The sequence below is a fragment of the Lolium perenne genome, chromosome 4 (assembly GCF_019359855.2).
Source record: "Lolium perenne isolate Kyuss_39 chromosome 4, Kyuss_2.0, whole genome shotgun sequence".
Taxonomy (NCBI): Eukaryota; Viridiplantae; Streptophyta; class Magnoliopsida; order Poales; family Poaceae; genus Lolium; species Lolium perenne.
In genome coordinates this window covers 327,428,689-327,438,893 of record NC_067247.2, presented here as the reverse complement: position 1 = coordinate 327,438,893, position 10,205 = coordinate 327,428,689, and the positions used below count along the sequence as shown (strand labels likewise).

Here is a 10,205-nt window from a genome sequence, read left to right as displayed (position 1 = left end):
CAACAAATGGCAAGAAGCCATGAAATCCGAAATGGGATCCATGTATGATAACAAAGTATGGACTTTGGTAGACTTACCCGATAGCCGCAAGGCTGTCGAGAATAAATGGATCTTCAAGAGGAAAACAGATGCTGATGGTAATATTACTGTCTATAAAGCTCGACTTGTCGCAAAGGGTTTCCGAAAAATTCAAGGAGTTGACTACGATGAGACTTTCTCACCTGTAGCGAAGCTAAAATCTGTGAGGATTTTGTTAGCAATAGCTGCATTTTTCGATTATGAGATTTGGCAGATGGATGTCAAAACGGCGTTCCTTAATGGAGACATTGAGGAAGAGTTGTACATGGTACAACCCAAAGGTTTTGTCGATCCTAAAAATGCTGACAAAGTATGCAAACTTCAGCGTTCAATCTATGGACTGAAGCAAGCATCAAGAAGTTGGAACCGACGCTTTGATAAGGTGATCAAAGACTTCGGGTTTATACAGTGTCATGGAGAGGCCTGTATTTACAAGAAAGTGAGTGGGAGCTCTGTAGCATTCCTGATATTATATGTAGATGACATATTATTGATTGGGAATGATATAGAACTATTAAGCAGTGTAAAAGGTTATTTGAATAATAGTTTTTCAATGAAAGACCTTGGTGAAGCATCGTATATATTAGGCATCAAGATTTATAGAGATAGATCAAGACGCCTAATAGGGCTATCACAGAGTACATACCTGGACAAGATTCTAAAGAAGTTTAAAATGGACGAAAGTAAGAAAGGGTTCTTACCTATGTTACCAGGCAAGGTCTTGAGTAAGACTCAAGGACCGGCTACGGCAGAACAAAGAGAAAGGATGAGTAATATCCCCTATGCCTCGGCAGTAGGATCTATCATGTATGCCATGCTATGTACTAGACCGGATATAGCACATGCTGTTAGTTTGACTAGCAGATATCAAAGTGATCCAGGAATGGAACACTGGACAGCGGTCAAGAATATCCCGAAGTACTTGAAAAGAACTAAGGATATGTTTCTTTGTTATGGAGGTGACCAAGAGCTCGTTGTAAGCGGTTACACCGATGCAAGTTGGAACACTGATCCTGATGACTCTAAGTCACAGTCTGGGTACGTGTTTATATTGAATGGTGCTGCAGTAAGCTGGGCAAGCTCGAAGCAGTGCACGGTGGCGAAGTCTTCAACAAAATCAGAGTACATAGCAGCTTCAGAGGCTTCATCAGAAGCGGTATGGATGAAGAGGTTCATTGTAGAGCTCGGTGTGGTTCCTAGTGCATTGGACCCACTAGTCATCTACTGTGACAACATGGGTGCCATCGCCAATGCACAAGAACCAAGGTCACACAAGAGGCTGAAGCATATCAAGCTGCGTTACCACTCGATTCGCGAGTACATCGAAGATGGAGAAGTAAAGATTTGCAAAGTACACACTGATCTGAATGTAGCAGATCCGTTGACTAAAGCTCTCCCTAGGGCAAAGCATGACCAACATCAGAATGCCATGGGTGTTAGGTACATTACAATGTAATCTAGATTATTGACTCTAGTGCAAGTGGGAGACTGAAGGAGATATGCCCAAGAGGCAATAATAAAAGTGGTTATTATATATCTTTATGTTTATGATAAATGTTTATATACCATGCTATAATTGTATTAACCGAAACATTGATACATGTGTGATATGTAAACAACAAAGAGTCCCTAGTATGCCTCTTAACTAGCTTGTTGATTAATGGATGATTTGTTTCATAATCATGAACATTGGATGTTATTAATAACAAGGTTATATCATTATATGAATGGTGTAATGGACACACCCAATTAAGCGTAGCATAAGATCACGTCATTAAGTTATTTGCTATAAGCTTTCGATACATAGTTACCTAGTCCTTATGACCATGAGATCATGTAAATCACTTATATCGGAAAGGTACTTTGATTACATCAAACACCACTGCGTAAATGGGTGGTTATAAAGGTGGGATTAAGTATCCGGAAAGTATGAGTTGAGGCATATGGATCAACAGTGGGATTTGTCCATCCCGATGACGGATAGATATACTCTGGGCCCTCTCGGTGGAATGTCGTCTAATGTCTTGCAAGCATATGAATAATTTCATAAGAGACCACATACCACGGTACGAGTAAAGAGTACTTGTCAGAGACGAGGTTGAACAAGGTATAGAGTGATACCGATGATCAAACCTCAGACAAGTAAAATATCGTGTGACAAAGGGAATTGGTATCGTATGTGAATGGTTCATTCGATCACTAAAGTCATCGTTGAATATGTGGGAGCCATTATGGATCTCCAGATCCCGCTATTGGTTATTGGTCGGAGAGAGTACTCAACCATGTCCGCATAGTTCACGAACCGTAGGGTGACACACTTAAGGTTTGATGTTGAAATGGTAGAACTTGAATATGGAATGGAGTTCGAAGTTTTGTTCGGAGTCCCGGATGAGATCCCGGACATCACGAGGAGTTCCGGAATGGTCCGGAGAATAAGATTCATATATAGGAAGTCATTTTATAAGATTTAAAATGATCCGGAAGGTTCTACGGAAGGTTCTAGAAGGTTCTAGAAAAGTCCGGAAGAAATCACTAAGGAAGGCGGAGTCCCGGAAGGAATCCACCTCCCATGGCCGGCCAACCCTAGGAGGGGGGAGTCCACCTTGGGCTTCACCAAGGTGGCCGGCCACCCCCTCACAAGGGAAGGTGGGAATCCCACCTCTAGTGGGAGCAGGGCCGGCCCATAAGGCGGGGCAACGGGGCAACCGCCCTGGGCCCTCGGGAAGCAGGGGCCCCGGCCCAGGTACTAGTCCAGCACACTAGGCAACCATCGGCGTCGTTACTTCCCGAGAAAAAATCAAGGATGAGCACGACGCATCGTTCTCTTCTCCTCTGGACCTGAGTCGCATGGTTGACTCGCGTCCACCCAGCCCTCTCCAAATTCTCCAATCAGGACAGCATCGTCGCCTCAAATCTTGCTCTTGCCTATTCCAATTCCAAGATCGCTGATTATCCGCATCCATTGATGGGCAGGGAAACGGTGCTATTTGGTTCCCCACACCTCTCTTTCTTTCCAGCCCCAAGAACTGGTCCACATCAACGATGAGATGGTGCGTCTCATTTCTTCCCCTAGCTCAAACTACTAGTAAATAGCACATCCAATTTTCATTCTCCCATTCTTCTCTTCTTAGGCTCGTTCTTGAGATCTTCAAGGGTCAATTGGATCTGAGCGTGAGGAGACAAAGCAGTGAGAAAATTTGGAGAAGAAGAGGGGACGGGGAATCAGCAAGGCGATCTTCTCCTTTTGTCTTCATGTTGAGTATTGCAAGCTGCAGATCAAGAAATCTTCATCGGCAGTTCGACATATCCAGGTGCTTTTTTTCCTGTATTGATTGTTTTTTGCTAATTATTTCGGTGACATGTTATCTAGAAAAAGTTTATCTGGAAACGAGAAAAGGAGAAGAAAAAAAGAGAGATATAAATTGGTAGAATCTCAGAGAGGCTCGATTGACAATTTTTTAGAACCGGTAGTTCTTCCAGGAATTCCCTGCAATTAGCCCTAGTTAATGTTGAAGAACAGCACAATGAGAATTTAGGCGATGATTATGATACCAACGAGGTCGATAATAATTTTAGTGCTAAATTTGCTTTACTATTTCTTATGCATGTATCTTTGGAGATTTTTTTTCCTGGTGAACATAGCTGATTGAAGGGATAGAATTTGATGTAATTTCTCATTCACTAGCATCATTCTCATGGTAGCACAGAAGCTATAAGTTGCAACTAGTAATCAGTTATGACAAGGTTGTATGTTTTGCAGATTAATTGATGAAATGATGGTCACCTTCTGGCATTTAGAAGATCGATCTTTTGTATAGCTACAATGTATTCCTTCTATCATTATGTGGTTCTGTGGAATGTTGCGAATATATGTCTTGTGGGAATTTTGTAGTTTAGAAGACCATCGATATAAGTTATGTATACTCAGTTGCTCTTGAAATGTAATGCATTCTGGAAAAAAAAATCAACAAGGGCCCTTTTTATTGTCTCGCCCCAGGCCCTGAATATGTATGGAACGGCCCTGAGTGGGAGTCCTAGCTTGGGTAGGTTTCATGTGATATGGAAGGTTTTGGTTTGGGGTCTTACTCGAAGACTTGTAGACCAACTCTTGGGTGTTCCACCTATATAATGAGGGCCAAGGGGAGGGAGCGGGCAGCGGAAGTAGTAGCTCCTCTTGAATCCGGCAGCACGACGGCGTGGTGTCGGTGGTGGTGGAGAATCCCGGCGGAGCTTCGCTAAGCGTGCGGGGAAGAAGGAGGAGTGGGGCGGCTAGGGTTTGGGGAGAGGGGGGCGCCGGCCACTTGAGGGGGCCGGCCACCCAAACACCACAAGGTGGCCGCACCCCTCAAGTGGCCGGCGCCCCCCTCTCCCCAAACCCTAGCCGCCCCACTCCTCCTTCTTCCCCGCACGCTTAGCGAAGCTCCGCCGAGATTCTCCACCACCACCGACACCACGCCGTCGTGCTGCCGGATTCAAGAGGAGCTACTACTTCCGCTGCCCGCTGGAACGGGGAGGTGGACGTCGACTTCATCAACACCGAACGTGTGACCGAGTACGGAGGTGCTGCCCGTTCGTGGCGCCGTGATCAAGATCTTCTACGCGCTTTTGCAAGCGGCAAGTGAACGTCTACCGCAGCAACAAGAGCCTCATCTTGTAGGCTTTGGAACTCTTCAAGGGTGAGTCTCGATCATCCCCTCGTTGCTACCGTCTTCTAGATTGCATCTTGGCTTGGATTGCGTGTTCGCGGTAGGAACTTTTTTGTTTTCTATGCAACGAATCCCTACAATTACTAGAGGCATGAATCTACTATCGAGCATAAATATCCCCTCTTGGAGTCACAAGCATCTACTTGGCCAGAGTATCTACTAGCAACGAAAAGCATGCAAGATCACAAATAACATATGACAATAATATATAATCGACATCAACATTGTATACAATATTCATCGGATCCCAGCAAACACAACATGTAGGATTACATAAGGATAATCTTGATCATGTAGGGCAGCCCACAAGATCTAAACATGAGGCACAAATTGGATAAGACAACCATCTAGCTACTGCTATGGACCCATAGTCCAGGGATGAACTACTCACGCATCACTTCGGAGGCGGGCATGGCGATGTAGATGCCTCCGGCGATGATTTCATCCTCCGGCAGGGTGCCGGGAAGAGCTTCAGACCCCCCCCCCCCCCCCGAGATGGGTTTTGCAATGATGGCCGCGATGGAACTTTTCGTGGATGGAGGCTCGGGTATTCAGGGTTTTCCCGAGATCGTGAATAAATAGGCGGAGGGACGATGTCGGTGGAGGCCAGGGTGGCCCACACCACCCCTAGGCGCGGGCTAGGGCCACGCCGCGCCTAGGGCAGGTGTGGCGGCCCTGTTGCCTCCTTTCGACTCCCCTCTAAACTTTGTCTTCGTTACGGTAAAATTGACTTCGGCTTTTGTTTCGTCCAATTCCGAGAATATTATCTGTACAATTTTTCTGAAATACAAAAACAGCAGAAAACAGGAAACTGGCACTGTGGCATCTTGTTAATATGTTAGTGCTGGAAAATGTATAAAAGTGCAACGAAGTATGAGCAAAATATATATGAATTGGTGTAAAACAAGCATGAAGCATCAAAAATTATAGGTACGTTTGAGACATATCAAGCATCCCCAAGCTTAACTCCTGCTCTTCCTCGAGTAGGTAAGTGATAACAAAATAATTTTTGAGGTGACATGCAACCAACATAATTTTGATCAAGCATGTAAAGCATTGTGAGCTGGGATCAAAGTACTCTAAACATAGACATGATAGATATAATTCAATAGAACTTAGCAACTATGTTATAACATGAAAAGTAACTCAAACAATGGTGAATAATAGTGCATTGAAAGCAACTGTTTGTTTATGAGCATAGAGTAAACATAACAAAGTGGTACTCAACATGTCCTTTATGAAGTAGGAAAACATAAATGCTTGGACACCTTTAAAGTTCAAAGGGTGACTAGATACAAATAATTTAAGAACAAGCAATAGCATAATCATAAATCAATCAATAATAATTTTGGGACTATGCACATTGCACTAAGAATGACAACTATGCTCTCTTAATTGGTGCATAAAGTAGAAGATGAAGACTCAACATAATAGCAAAAGAGAGAATTTTTGCAGAGTAAGCAAGATAAACAAGTTTTATAATCCTTCCAAAAAGTATGGTACTTATTAGCTTTGAGCTCTCATTGCCCCTATCATAAGCACCTTTAATGGTTAAAGTTAATGTGAGCTAAATATGAGCTATATGCTCGCAAATCACAAGTTGAAAATCTCATGCCCCTTGAATACAAGTACCTAAACATCATGCTACTCAACTTAGGTTTCAAATAAGTTCTTGTCATTGTAAGTATACATGTATCATTGAGAACCTCCAAAGGGGTACCTCTTGCCTGATGATATGGAGGTACTCTTGTAGGATCAATTCCATGCCAAAATGACAAGACAAACAGACAATGAGCATCTCAACAGTTTTTTAGTTACTACGGGTATAGATTTTTAGTCACTATGGTTCGCTGTAAGTTTCCACCATGAATGATGCATGGCTTAGATTAGCGGCCCAGGCGTTTCCCTAACTCATATACAAACTCCATGGACTTACAAGTTTTCATTTTATTTCGCACCGCTAGGTGATGTCTACTCACGCTTCTTTTCCTGTAGACAGTGTTGGGCCTCCAAGAGGAGAGGTTTGTAGAACAGCAGCAAGTTTTCCCTTAAGTGGATCACCTAAGGTTTATCGAACTCAGGGAGGAAGAGGTCAAAGATATCCCTCTCAAGCAACCCTGCAATCATGATACAAGAAGTCTCTTGTGTCCCCAACACACCTAATACACTTGTCAGATGTATAGGTGCACTAGTTCGACGAAGAGATAGTGAAATACAGGTGGTATAAATGAATATGAGCAGTAGTAAAGGCGCCAGAGAATACTTGCTGGCGTGCAGTTGATGTGGGAGATATTGCAGGAAGTAGAGATGCAGCAAAACAGTAAACAAGCGGTGATTGCAGTATTTGGAAACAAGACCTAGGGATCATACTTTCACTGGTGGACACTCTCAACATTGATCACATAATAAAACCACTCTACACTCTCTTGTTGGATGATGAACACCATTAATTGTGTAGGGCTACAAGAGCACCTCAATGCCGGAGTTAACAAGCTCCACAACATTTGATATTCATATTTAAATAACCTTAGAGTGCATGATAGACCAACGCAATTATACCGAGTACTAACATAGCATGCACACCGTCACCGACATACGATGAAAGGGGGAATAGATTGCATCAATACCATCATAGTAATAGTTAACTTCATAATCTACAAGAGATCACAATCATAGCTTATACCAAGTACTACATGATGCAAACACTGTCACCATTACATCATGGAGGAGGAATAGACTACTTTAATAACATCACTAGAGTAGCACATAGATGATATTCAACTAGATCACAAAGAGAGAGATGAACCACATAGCTACAGCAGAGCCCTCGGCCCCGAGGGAGAACTACTCCTTCCTCATGGGAGACAGCAGCGGTGATGAAGATGGCGGTTGTGTCGATGGAGATGCCTTCCGGGGGCAATTCCCCATCCCGGCGGCGTGCCGGAATAGAGACTTCTGTCCCCCAGATCTTGGCTTCGCGATGGCGGCGGCTCTGGAAGGTTTTCTCGGGTTTCGTCAATCCGTGTCGAAGATTTAGGTCAGGAGGCAACTTATAGGCGAAGAGGCGGAGTCGGAAGGGCTACGGAGCCGCCACATAGTAGGGGGCGCCCCCCCTTGGGCCGCGCCGCCACCCTGTGTGGTGGCCCTGTGGCTCTCCTCTGGTCCCTCTCGGGTGTTCTGGAAGCTTCGTGGAATTTTAAGATTTTGGGCGTTGATTTCGTCCAATTCCGAGAATATTTCCTTACTAGGATTTCTGAAACCAAAAACAGCAGAAAACAGGAACTGGCACTTCGGCATCTCGTCAATAGGTTAGTTCCGGAAAACGCATAAAATCATCATAAAGTGTGAACAAAACATGTAGGTATTGTCATAAAACAAGCATGGAACATCAGAAATTATAGATACGTTGGAGACGTATCAGCATCCCCAAGCTTAGTTCCTACTCGTCTTCGAGTAGGTAAACAATAAAAGAATAATTTCTGAAGTGACATGCTACCAACATAATCTTGATCCAATAATGATGTAAAGCATATGAACTGAGATCAAATCACTCAAAGCAAATGTCTATATTGATATAAGAGATGATAATGCAAGAGTTAAACAAGCTAGAGGTTTTCATGAACTATTGCTTTAAAGACATGAAACCGTACAAAGTTCATTAAAGATGTGTTAAATATTCAGCGTAGAAGTTCTATCCTTCATTCCAAGCATCAAGTAAATTTTCACAACATAAGAAGGATTCAGTCAAGTAAACATAAACATGAACGTCATGAATCAACTGTTTCGAAGTCTACTCAACCGGTGAGCGCAAGCATTTGGTATTAGCACCAGGATGTTATGTCATAAAGAACGTTAATGGGGGTTTGGAAGGCCAAATGGAAGAAAGTCTTACAAAGCTATAAGTGATCATTAGACAAGAGGAAGCCTTATGATCGAAGCTATGCAAGGAGTAGTGATTGCCATGCAACGGATGCACATAGAGCTATATGTGCATGAAAGCTCTCCAATGGAACTAGTGGGGGTGCATCCAACTTGGTTTCTCATGAAGACCTAGAGCACTTTTGAGGAGGCTCATCATTGGAATATACAACCCAAGTTCTATAGTGTAAATTCCCCTAATGGATTCCAGGAAGAATCTGGACAAGGGATATATTCAATTATATCCAGTGAGATCACTATGGAGTTCGAGAAAAGTTTAAGTCTGTATAAGTCAGAACCACACTCCGGAAACGTGAGAGAGATCAAACTTCGAGGACGAAGTTTAGTTTAAGGGGTAGAGACTGTAATATCCCAGGTAATGGGGTTACAAAAATAGAGGAAACAGATGTGTGCATTGCATTCATGCATAGAAAATCTGGGGAATTTTCGCGCTTTAAAGTAAAACAGTCACAGTAACTGAAGTTTCACTTGACCTTGGTGGAACTGAAGTAGCTCATCAAGTCAAGCGCTATAAACCTCAATGTGACTTTGTTAAAACCTTGTTTTGGGTAGAGATGATTTGATCTAAGGGGTTAGATCAAATGGAACTAATAATCAACACAACAACACTTTACTCAATGATCAATTGCTTGATCTTATAAAAGATCATAACATGGAATTCCTTGCCATAACATATGAACCTACAATTAATTGGAAATCAAGTAACAATAATTGGAGAAACTATTCTTCAATTATCCATGTCCTAAGACTAATCTATGATCCTACCATGAAACCTCATGGTATTCATTTTACTTCATCCGTGGAAACAAGACAAGGAGATCCAACCAAGGAATACATATCTTTCTCTATTCCATATTATTATACATCAAACCTAGAGAGGTGAGAGTCCTATTTCATTTAGGGAAGCAATGACAAACCTAGAGGCAAACCTTGGATATAAATATCCATATGATCACAACATCATCTTCAAGAGGAACCCTAGGATATTATTCAAGACACTCCCTAGAGAGAGAATCCATATATGTTAACCATAGACATTGGTGACCACATCATTACCTTTGGAGAATAACCTTAGGTTAGCATTGAAGTCCTTCCCAAATGAGAGAGACCATTCATACCAATTCAAGATTTACCTATTTAAGAACCAAGAACCAATCTTGAGCTAAAGTATTAGGTTGTAAAAACCATTTCACCTTGGAGGGGTGAGAAAACCTAATATCACATGGAATAATGACATATCCATGAATTGATAAAGTAAGGAGGAGATTAATTCAACCAAGATAGCCAAGTGGAGTTTTAGACTTGATATCTATTGAGGTATGCTGAATACACCATAAACCCTAGAATAAACCATTCCTTTATAAGAGAGCCCAAGCTAAGGTGTTACACTCAAGAAAGTTAAAGCCAACACTTGAATGTGAGGGAGAGAACTATCCATATACTCAGATGATAATATCAACATTATTTAAGTGGAACCCTAAC

At 42.5% G+C, this 10,205-nt stretch overlaps 1 long non-coding RNA gene across 1 annotated transcript; it reads left to right on the top strand.

Moving 5' to 3' along the window:
* The first annotated feature begins 2,755 nt into the window (after window positions 1–2,755).
* On the top strand, window positions 2,756–4,031 carry LOC139839289 (uncharacterized). The gene is made up of 3 exons (XR_011756901.1): window positions 2,756–3,128; window positions 3,210–3,389; window positions 3,839–4,031. It is a non-coding gene; the product is annotated as an uncharacterized lncRNA (long non-coding RNA).
* The last annotated feature ends 6,174 nt before the right edge of the window (window positions 4,032–10,205 follow it).